Raw genomic sequence first — 11,045 nt, 5'->3', positions numbered from 1 at the left:
GTGTGTGTAGTGACTGTTAGTGTAGTGTGTGTAGTGACTGTTACTGTAGTGTGTGTAGTGACTGTTACAGTAGTGTGTGTAGTGACAGTTACAGTAGTGTGTGTAGTGACTGTTACTGTAGTGTGTGTAGTGACTGTTACTGTAGTGTGTGTAGTGACTGTTACTGAAGTGTGTGTAGTGACTGTTACAGTAGTGTGTGTAGTGACTGTTACTGTAGTGTGTGTAGTGACTACTACTGTAGTGTGTGTAGTGACTGGTACTGTAGTGTGTAGTGACTGTTACAGTAGTGTGTGTAGTGACTGTTACAGTAGTGTGTAGTGACTGTTACTGTAGTGTGTGTAGTGACTGTTACAGTAGTGTGTAGTGAATGTTACTGTAGTGTGTGTAGTGACTGTTACTGTAGTGTGTGTAGTGACTGTTACTGTAGTGTGTGTAGTGACTGTTAGTGTAGTGTGTGTAGTGACTGTTACAGTACTGTGCAGTGACTGTTACAGTAGTGTGTGTAGTGACTGTTACTGTAGTGTGTGTAGTGACTGTTACTGTAGTGTGTGTAGTGACTGTTACAGTAGTGTGTGTGTAGTGACTGTTACTGTAGTGTGTGTAGTGACTGTTACTGTAGTGTGTAGTGACTGGTACAGTAGTATGTGTTGTTACTGTTACTGTAGTGTGTAGTGACTGTTACAGTAGTGTGTGTAGTGACTGTTACTGTAGTATGTGTAGTGACTGTTACTGTAGTGTGTGTGGTGACTGTTACAGTAGTGTGTGTAGTGACTGTTACTTTAGTGTGTGTAGTGACTGTTACAATAGTGTGTGTAGTGACTGTTACAGTAGTGTGTAGTGACTGTTGCAGTAGTATGTGTAGTGACTTACATTACTGTGTGTAGTAACTGTTACAGTAGTTTGTGTAGTGACTGTTACTTTAGTGTGTGTAGTGACTTTTACAGTAGTGTGTGTAGTGACTGTTACAGTAGTGTGTGTAGTGACTGTTACAGTAGTGTGTGTAGTGACTGTTACAATAGTGTGTGTAGTGACTGTTACTGTAGTGTGTATAGTGACTGTTACAGTAGTGTGTGTAGTGACTGTTACAGTAGTGTGTGTAGTGACTGTTACAGTAGTGTGTGTAGTGACTGTAAGAGAAGTGTGTAGTGACTGTTACTGTAGTGTGGGTAGTGACTACTACTGTAGTGTGTGTAGTGACTGGAACTGTAGTGTGTAGTGACTGTTACAGTAGTGTGTGTAGTGACTGTTACAGTAGTGTGTAGTGACTGTTACTGTAGTGTGTGTAGAGACTGTTACAGTAGTGTGTAGTGAATGTTACTGTAGTGTGTGTAGTGACTGTTACTGTAGTGTGTGTAGTGACTGTTACTGTAGTGTGTGTAGTGACTGTTAGTGTAGTGTGTGTAGTGACTGTTACAGTAGTGTGTGTAGTGACTGTTACTGTAGTGTGTGTAGTGACTGTTACTGTAGTGTGTGTAGTGACTGTTACAGTAATGTGTATAGTGACTGTTACTGTAGTGTGTGTAGTGACTGTTACAGTACTGTGTAGTGACTGTTACAGTATTGTGTGTAGTGACTGTTACAGTAGTGTGTGTAGTGACTGTTACAGTAGTGTGTGTAGTGACTGTTACAGTAGTGTGTGTAGTGACTGTTACAGTAGTGTGTGTAGTGACTGTTACTGTAGTGTGTGTAGTGACTGTTACAGTAGTGTGTGTAGTGACTGTTACAGTAGTGTGTGTAGTGACTGTTACTGTAGTGTGTGTAGTGACTGTTACTGTAGTGTGTGTAGTGACTGTTGCATTACTGTGTTGTGACTGTTACAGTAGTGTGTGTAGTGACTGTTACAGTAGTGTGTGTAGTGACTGTAAGAGAAGTGTGTAGTGACTGTTACTGTAGTGTGTGTAGTGACTACTACTGTAGTGTGTGTAGTGACTGGTACTGTAGTGTGTAGTGACTGTTACAGTAGTGTGTGTAGTGACTGTTACAGTAGTGTGTAGTGACTGTTACTGTAGTGTGTAGTGACTGTTATAGTAGTGTGTGTGTAGTGACTGTTACTGTAGTGTGTGTAGTGACTGTTACTGTAGTGTGTAGTGACTGTTACAGTAGTATGTGTTGTTACTGTTACTGTAGTGTGCAGTGACTGTTACAGTAGTGTGTGTAGTGACTGTTATTGTAGTGTGTAGTGACTGTTACAGTAGTGTGTGTAGTGACTGTTACTGTAGTGTGTGTAGTGACCGTTACAGTAGTGTGTGTAGTGACTATTACAGTAGTGTGTGTAGTGACTGTTACAGTTGTGTGTGTAGTGACTGTTACAGTAGTGTGTGTAGTGTCTGTTACAGTAGTGTGTGTAGTGACTGTTACTGTAGTGTGTGTAGTGACTGTTACAGTAGTGTGTGTAGTGACTGTTACTGTAGTGTGTAGTGACTGTTACAGTAGTGTGTGTAGTGACTGTTACTGTAGTGTGTGTAGTGACCGTTACAGTAGTGTGTGTAGTGACTATTACAGTAGTGTGTGTAGTGACTGTTACAGTTGTGTGTGTAGTGACAGTTACAGTAGTGTGTGTAGTGTCTGTTACTGTAGTGTGTTTAGTGACTGTTACAGTACTGTGTAGTGACTGTTACAGTAGTGTGTGAAGTGACTGTTACTGTCGTGTGTGTAGTGACTGTTACTGTATTGTGTGTAGTGACTGTTACAGTAGTGTGTGTAGTGACTGTTACAGTAGTGTGTGTAGTGACTGTTACAGTAGTGTGTGTAGTGACTGTTACAGTAGTGTGTGTAGTGACTGTTACAGTAGTGTGTGTAGTGACTGTTACTGTAGTGTGTGTAGTGACTGTAACAGTAGTGTGTGTAGTGACTGTTACTGTAGTGTGTGTAGTGACTGTTACAGTAGTGTGTGTAGTGACTGTTACAGTAGTGTGTGTAGTGACTGTTACTGAGGTGTGTGTAGTGACTGTTACTGTAGTGTGTGTAGTGACTGTTGCAGTACTGTGTAGTGACTGTTACAGTAGTGTGTGTAGTGACTGTTACAGTAGTGTGTGTAGTGTCTGTTACAGTAGTGTGTTTAGTGACTGTTACAGTAGTGTGTGAAGTGACTGTTACTGTCGTGTGTGTAGTGACTGTTACTGTATTGTGTGTAGTGACTGTTACTGTAGTGTGTAGTGACTGTTACAGTAGTGTGTGTAGTGACTGTTACTGTAGTGTGTGTAGTGACCGTTACAGTAGTGTGTGTAGTGACTGTTACAGTAGTGTGTGTAGTGTCTGTTACAGTAGTGTGTGTAGTGACTGTTACTGTAGTGTGTGTAGTGACTGTTACAGTAGTGTGTGTAGTGACTGTTACTGTAGTGTGTGTAGTGACCGTTACAGTAGTGTGTGTAGTGACTGTTACAGTTGTGTGTGTAGTGACTGTTACAGTAGTGTGTGTAGTGTCTGTTACAGTAGTGTGTTTAGTGACTGTTACAGTACTGTGTAGTGACTGTTACAGTAGTGTGTGAAGTGACTGTTACTGTCGTGTGTGTAGTGACTGTTACTGTATTGTGTGTAGTGACTGTTACAGTAGTGTGTGTAGTGACTGTTACAGTAGTGTGTGTAGTGACTGTTACTGTAGTGTTTGTAGTGACTGTTACTGTGGTGTGTGTAGTGACTGTTACAGTAGTGTGTGTGTAGTGACTGTTACTGTAGTGTGTGTAGTGACTGTTACTGTAGTGTGTAGTGACTGGTACAGTAGTATGTGTTGTTACTGTTACTGTAGTGTGTAGTGACTGTTACTGTAGTGTGTGTGGTGACTGTTACAGTAGTGTGTGTAGTGACTGTTACTTTAGTGTGTGTAGTGACTGTTACAGTAGTGTGTGTAGTGACTGTTACAGTAGTGTGTAGTGACTGTTGCAGTAGTATGTGTAGTGACTTACATTACTGTGTGTAGTGACTGTTACTGTAGTGTGTGTAGTGACTGTTACTTTAGTGTGTGTAGTGACTGTTACAGTAGTGTGTGTAGTGACTGTTACAGTAGTGTGTGTAGTGACTGTTACAGTAGTGTGTGTAGTGACTGTTACAATAGTGTGTGTAGTGACTGTTACCGTAGTGTGTATAGTGACTGTTACAGTAGTGTGTGTAGTGACTGTTACAGTAGTGTGTGTAGTGACTGTAAGAGAAGTGTGTAGTGACTGTTACTGTAGTGTGGGTAGTGACTACTACTGTAGTGTGTGTAGTGACTGGTACTGTAGTGTGTAGTGACTGTTACAGTAGTGTGTGTAGTGACTGTTACAGTAGTGTGTAGTGACTGTTACTGTAGTGTGTGTAGTGACTGTTACAGTAGTGTGTAGTGAATGTTACTGTAGTGTGTGTAGTGACTGTTACTGTAGTGTGTGTAGTGACTGTTACTGTAGTGTGTGTAGTGACTGTTAGTGTAGTGTGTGTAGTGACTGTTACAGTAGTGTGTGTAGTGACTGTTACTGTAGTGTGTGTAGTGACTGTTACTGTAGTGTGTGTAGTGACTGTTACAGTAATGTGTATAGTGACTGTTACTGTAGTGTGTGTAGTGACTGTTACAGTACTGTGTAGTGACTGTTACAGTATTGTGTGTAGTGACTGTTACAGTAGTGTGTGTAGTGACTGTTACAGTAGTGTGTGTAGTGACTGTTACAGTAGTGTGTGTAGTGACTGTTACAGTAGTGTGTGTAGTGACTGTTACTGTAGTGTGTGTAGTGACTGTTACAGTAGTGTGTGTAGTGACTGTTACAGTAGTGTGTGTAGTGACTGTTACTGTAGTGTGTGTAGTGACTGTTACTGTAGTGTGTGTAGTGACTGTTGCATTACTGTGTTGTGACTGTTACAGTAGTGTGTGTAGTGACTGTTACAGTAGTGTGTGTAGTGACTATAAGAGAAGTGTGTAGTGACTGTTACTGTAGTGTGTGTAGTGACTACTACTGTAGTATGTGTATTGACTTGTACTGTAGTGTGTAGTGACTGTTACAGTAGTGTGTGTAGTGACTGTTACAGTAGTGTGTAGTGACTGTTACTGTAGTGTGTGTAGTGACTGTTACAGTAGTGTGTAGTGAATGTTACTGTTGTGTGTGTAGTGACTGTTACTGTAGTGTGTGTAGTGACTGTTACTGTAGTGTGTGTAGTGACTGTTACTGTAGTGTGTGTAGTGACTGTTACAGTACTGTGTAGTGACTGTTACAGTAGTGTGTGTAGTGACTGTTACAGTAGTGTGTGTAGTGACTGTTACAGTAGTGTGTGTAGTGACTGTTACAGTAGTGTGTGTAGTGACTGTTACAGTAGTGTGTGTAGTGACTGTTACTGTAGTGTGTGTAGTGACTGTTACTGTAGTGTGTGTAGTGACTGTTGCAGTACTGTGTAGTGACTGTTACTGTAGTGTGTGTAGTAACTGTTACAGTAGAGTGTGTAGTGACTGTTACTGTAGTGTGTGTAGTGACTGTTATTGTAGTGTGTAGTGACTGTTATTGTAGTGTGTAGCGACTGTTACTGTAGTGTGTAGTGACTGTTACAGTAGTATGTGTTGTGACTGTTACTGTAGTGTGTAGTGACTGTTACAGTAGTGTGTGTAGTGACTGTTACTTTAGTGTGTGTAGTGACTGTTACAGTAGTGTGTGTAGTGACTGTTACAGTAGTGTGTAGTGACTGTTACTATAGTATGTGTATTGACTGTTACTGTAGTGTGTGTAGTGACTGTTACAGTAGTGTGTGTAGTGACTGTTACTTTAGTGTGTGTAGTGACTGTTACAGTAGTGTGTGTAGTGACTGTTACAGTAGTGTGTAGTGAATGTTGCAGTAGTATGTGTAGTGACTTTTACATTACTGTGTGTAGTAACTGTTACAGTAGTGTGTGTAGTGACTGTTACTTTAGTGTGTGTAGTGACTGTTACAGTAGCGTGTGTATTGACTGTTACAGTATTGTGTGTAGTGACTGTTACAGTAGTGTGTGTAGTGACTGTTACTGTAGTGTGTGTAGTGACTGTTACTGTAGTGTGTGTAGTGACTGTTACTGTAGTGTGTGTAGTGACTGTTACAGTACTGTGTAGTGACTGTTACAGTAGTGTGTGTAGTGACTGTTACAGTAGTGTGTGTAGTGACTGTTACAGTAGTGTGTGTAGTGACTGTTACAGTAGTGTGTGTAGTGACTGTTACAGTAGTGTGTGTAGTGACTGTTACTGTAGTGTGTGTAGTGACTGTTACTGTAGTGTGTGTAGTGACTGTTGCAGTACTGTGTAGTGACTGTTACTGTAGTGTGTGTAGTAACTGTTACAGTAGAGTGTGTAGTGACTGTTACTGTAGTGTGTGTAGTGACTGTTATTGTAGTGTGTAGTGACTGTTATTGTATTGTGTAGCGACTGTTACTGTAGTGTGTAGTGACTGTTACAGTAGTATGTGTTGTGACTGTTACTGTAGTGTGTAGTGACTGTTACAGTAGTGTGTGTAGTGACTGTTACTTTAGTGTGTGTAGTGACTGTTACAGTAGTGTGTGTAGTGACTGTTACAGTAGTGTGTAGTGACTGTTACTATAGTATGTGTATTGACTGTTACTGTAGTGTGTGTAGTGACTGTTACAGTAGTGTGTGTAGTGACTGTTACTTTAGTGTGTGTAGTGACTGTTACAGTAGTGTGTGTAGTGACTGTTACAGTAGTGTGTAGTGAATGTTGCAGTAGTATGTGTAGTGACTTTTACATTACTGTGTGTAGTAACTGTTACAGTAGTGTGTGTAGTGACTGTTACTTTAGTGTGTGTAGTGACTGTTACAGTAGCGTGTGTATTGACTGTTACAGTAGTGTGTGTAGTGACTGTTACAGTAGTGTGTGTAGTGACTGTTACTGTAGTGTGTGTAGTGACTGTTACTGTAGTGTGTGTAGTGACTGTTAGTGTAGTGTGTGTAGTGACTGTTACTGTAGTGTGTGTAGTGACTGTTACTGTAGTGTGTGTAGTGACTGTTACTGTAGTGTGTGTAGTGACTGTTACTGTAGTGTGTGTAGTGACTGTTAGTGTAGTGTGTGTAGTGACTGTTACTGTAGTATGTGTAGTGACTGTTACAGTAGTGTGTGTAGTGACAGTTACAGTAGTGTGTGTAGTGACTGTTACTGTAGTGTGTGTAGTGACTGTTACAGTAGTGTGTGTAGTGACTGTTACTGTAGTGTGTGTAGTGACTGTTACAGTAGTGTGTGTAGTGACTGTTACTGTAGTGTGTGTAGTGACTACTACTGTAGTGTGTGTAGTGACTGGTACTGTAGTGTGTAGTGACTGTTACAGTAGTGTGTGTAGTGACTGTTACAGTAGTGTGTAGTGACTGTTACTGTAGTGTGTGTAGTGACTGTTACAGTAGTGTGTAGTGAATGTTACTGTAGTGTGTGTAGTGACTGTTACTGTAGTGTGTGTAGTGACTGTTACTGTAGTGTGTGTAGTGACTGTTAGTGTAGTGTGTGTAGTGACTGTTACAGTAGTGTGTGTAGTGACTGTTACTGTAGTGTGTGTAGTGACTGTTACTGTAGTGTGTGTAGTGACTGTTACAGTAATGTGTATAGTGACTGTTACTGTAGTGTGTGTAGTGACTGTTACAGTACTGTGTAGTGACTGTTACAGTAGTGTGTGTAGTGACTGTTACAGTAGTGTGTGTAGTGACTGTTACAGTAGTGTGTGTAGTGACTGTTACAGTAGTGTGTGTAGTGACTGTTACTGTAGTGTGTGTAGTGACTGTTACAGTAGTGTGTGTAGTGACTGTTACTGTAGTGTGTGTAGTGACTGTTACTGTAGTGTGTGTAGTGACTGTTACTGTAGTGTGTGTAGTGACTGTTACTGTAGTGTGTGTAGTGACTGTTGCAGTACTGTGTAGTGATTGTTACAGTAGTGTGTGTAGTGACTGTTACAGTAGTGTGTGTAGTGACTGTAAGAGAAGTGTGTAGTGACTGTTACTGTAGTGTGTGTAGTGACTACTACTGTAGTGTGTGTAGTGACTGGTACTGTAGTGTGTAGTGACTGTTACAGTAGTGTGTGTAGTTACTGTTACAGTAGTGTGTAGTGACTGTTACTGTAGTGTGTGTAGTGACTGTTACAGTAGTGTGTAGTGAATGTTACTGTAGTGTGTGTAGTGACTGTTACTGTAGTGCGTGTAGTGACTGTTACAGTAGTGTGTGTAGTGACTGTTACTTTAGTGTGTGTAGTGACTGTTACAGTAGTGTGTGTAGTGACTGTTACAGTAGTGTGTAGTGACTGTTGCAGTAGTATGTGTAGTGACTTTTACATTACTGTGTGAAGTAACTGTTACAGTAGTGTGTGTAGTGACTGTTACAGTACTGTGTAGTGACTGTTACAGTAGTGTGTGTAGTGACTGTTACAGTAGTGTGTGTAGTGACTGTTACAGTAGTGTGTGTAGTGACTGTTACTGTAGTGTGTGTAGTGACTGTTACAGTAGTGTGAGTAGTGACTGTTACAGTAGTGTGTGTAGTGACTGTTACTGTAGTGTGTGTAGTGACTGTTACTGTAGTGTGTGTAGTGACTGTTGCAGTACTGTGTAGTGACTGTTACAGTAGTGTGTGTAGTGACTGTTACAGTAGTGTGTGTAGTGACTATTACTGTAGTGTGTGTAGTGACTGTTACTGTAGTGTGTAGTGACTGTTATTGTAGTGTGTAGTGACTGTTACTGTAGTGTGTAGTGACTGTTACAGTAGTGTGTGTGTAGTGACTGTTACTGTAGTGTGTGTAGTGACTGTTACTGTAGTGTGTGTAGTGACTGTTACAGTAATGTGTATAGTGACTGTTACTGTAGTGTGTGTAGTGACTGTTACAGTACTGTGTAGTGACTGTTACAGTAGTGTGTGTAGTGACTGTTACAGTAGTGTGTGTAGTGACTGTTACAGTAGTGTGTGTAGTGACTGTTACAGTAGTGTGTGTAGTGACTGTTACTGTAGTGTGTGTAGTGACTGTTACAGTAGTGTGTGTAGTGACTGTTACTGTAGTGTGTGTAGTGACTGTTACTGTAGTGTGTGTAGTGACTGTTACTGTAGTGTGTGTAGTGACTGTTACTGTAGTGTGTGTAGTGACTGTTGCAGTACTGTGTAGTGATTGTTACAGTAGTGTGTGTAGTGACTGTTACAGTAGTGTGTGTAGTGACTGTAAGAGAAGTGTGTAGTGACTGTTACTGTAGTGTGTGTAGTGACTACTACTGTAGTGTGTGTAGTGACTGGTACTGTAGTGTGTAGTGACTGTTACAGTAGTGTGTGTAGTTACTGTTACAGTAGTGTGTAGTGACTGTTACTGTAGTGTGTGTAGTGACTGTTACAGTAGTGTGTAGTGAATGTTACTGTAGTGTGTGTAGTGACTGTTACTGTAGTGCGTGTAGTGACTGTTACAGTAGTGTGTGTAGTGACTGTTACTTTAGTGTGTGTAGTGACTGTTACAGTAGTGTGTGTAGTGACTGTTACAGTAGTGTGTAGTGACTGTTGCAGTAGTATGTGTAGTGACTTTTACATTACTGTGTGAAGTAACTGTTACAGTAGTGTGTGTAGTGACTGTTACAGTACTGTGTAGTGACTGTTACAGTAGTGTGTGTAGTGACTGTTACAGTAGTGTGTGTAGTGACTGTTACAGTAGTGTGTGTAGTGACTGTTACTGTAGTGTGTGTAGTGACTGTTACAGTAGTGTGAGTAGTGACTGTTACAGTAGTGTGTGTAGTGACTGTTACTGTAGTGTGTGTAGTGACTGTTACTGTAGTGTGTGTAGTGACTGTTGCAGTACTGTGTAGTGACTGTTACAGTAGTGTGTGTAGTGACTGTTACAGTAGTGTGTGTAGTGACTATTACTGTAGTGTGTGTAGTGACTGTTACTGTAGTGTGTAGTGACTGTTATTGTAGTGTGTAGTGACTGTTACTGTAGTGTGTAGTGACTGTTACAGTAGTGTGTGTGTAGTGACTGTTACTGTAGTGTGTGTAGTGACTGTTACTGTAGTGTGTAGTGACTGTTACAGTAGTATGTGTTGTTACTGTTACTGTAGTGTGCAGTGACTGTTACAGTAGTGTGTGTAGTGACTGTTATTGTAGTGTGTAGTGACTGTTACAGTAGTGTGTGTAGTGACTGTTACTGTAGTGTGTGAAGTGACCGTTACAGTAGTGTGTGTAGTGACTATTACAGTAGTGTGTGTAGTGACTGTTACAGTTGTGTGTGTATTGACTGTTACAGTAGTGTGTGTAGTGTCTGTTACAGTAGTGTGTGTAGTGACTGTTACTGTAGTGTGTGTAGTGACTGTTACAGTAGTGTGTGTAGTGACTGTTACTGTAGTGTGTAGTGACTGTTACAGTAGTGTGTGTAGTGACTGTTACTGTAGTGTGTGTAGTGACCGTTACAGTAGTGTGTGTAGTGACTATTACAGTAGTGTGTGTAGTGACTGTTACAGTTGTGTGTGTAGTGACAGTTACAGTAGTGTGTGTAGTGTCTGTTACAGTAGTGTGTTTAGTGACTGTTACAGTACTGTGTAGTGACTGTTACAGTAGTGTGTGAAGTGACTGTTACTGTCGTGTGTGTAGTGACTGTTACTGTATTGTGTGTAGTGACTGTTACAGTAGTGTGTGTAGTGACTGTTACAGTAGTGTGTGTAGTGACTGTTACAGTAGTGTGTGTAGTGACTGTTACAGTAGTGTGTGTAGTGACTGTTACAGTAGTGTGTGTAGTGACTGTTACTGTAGTGTGTGTAGTGACTGTTACAGTAGTGTGTGTAGTGACTGTTACTGTAGTGTGTGTAGTGACTGTTACAGTAGTGTGTGTAGTGACTGTTACAGTAGTGTGTGTAGTGACTGTTACAGTAGTGTGTGTAGTGACTGTTACTGTAGTGTGTGTAGTGACTGTTACTGTAGTGTGTGTAGTGACTGTTGCAGTACTGTGTAGTGACTGTTACAGTAGTGTGTGTAGTGACTGTTACAGTAGTGTGTGTAGTGTCTGTTACAGTAGTGTGTTTAGTGACTGTTACAGTACTGTGTAGTGACTGTTACAGTAGTGTGTGAAGTGACTGTTACTGTCGTGTGTGTAGTGACTGTTACTGTATTGTGTG

The sequence above is a fragment of the Procambarus clarkii genome, unplaced genomic scaffold (assembly GCF_040958095.1).
Source record: "Procambarus clarkii isolate CNS0578487 unplaced genomic scaffold, FALCON_Pclarkii_2.0 HiC_scaffold_109, whole genome shotgun sequence".
Lineage (NCBI taxonomy): Eukaryota > Metazoa > Arthropoda > Malacostraca > Decapoda > Cambaridae > Procambarus > Procambarus clarkii.
The sequence above is the reverse complement of the archived record's forward strand: the minus strand, read 5'-3'. Positions refer to the sequence as shown.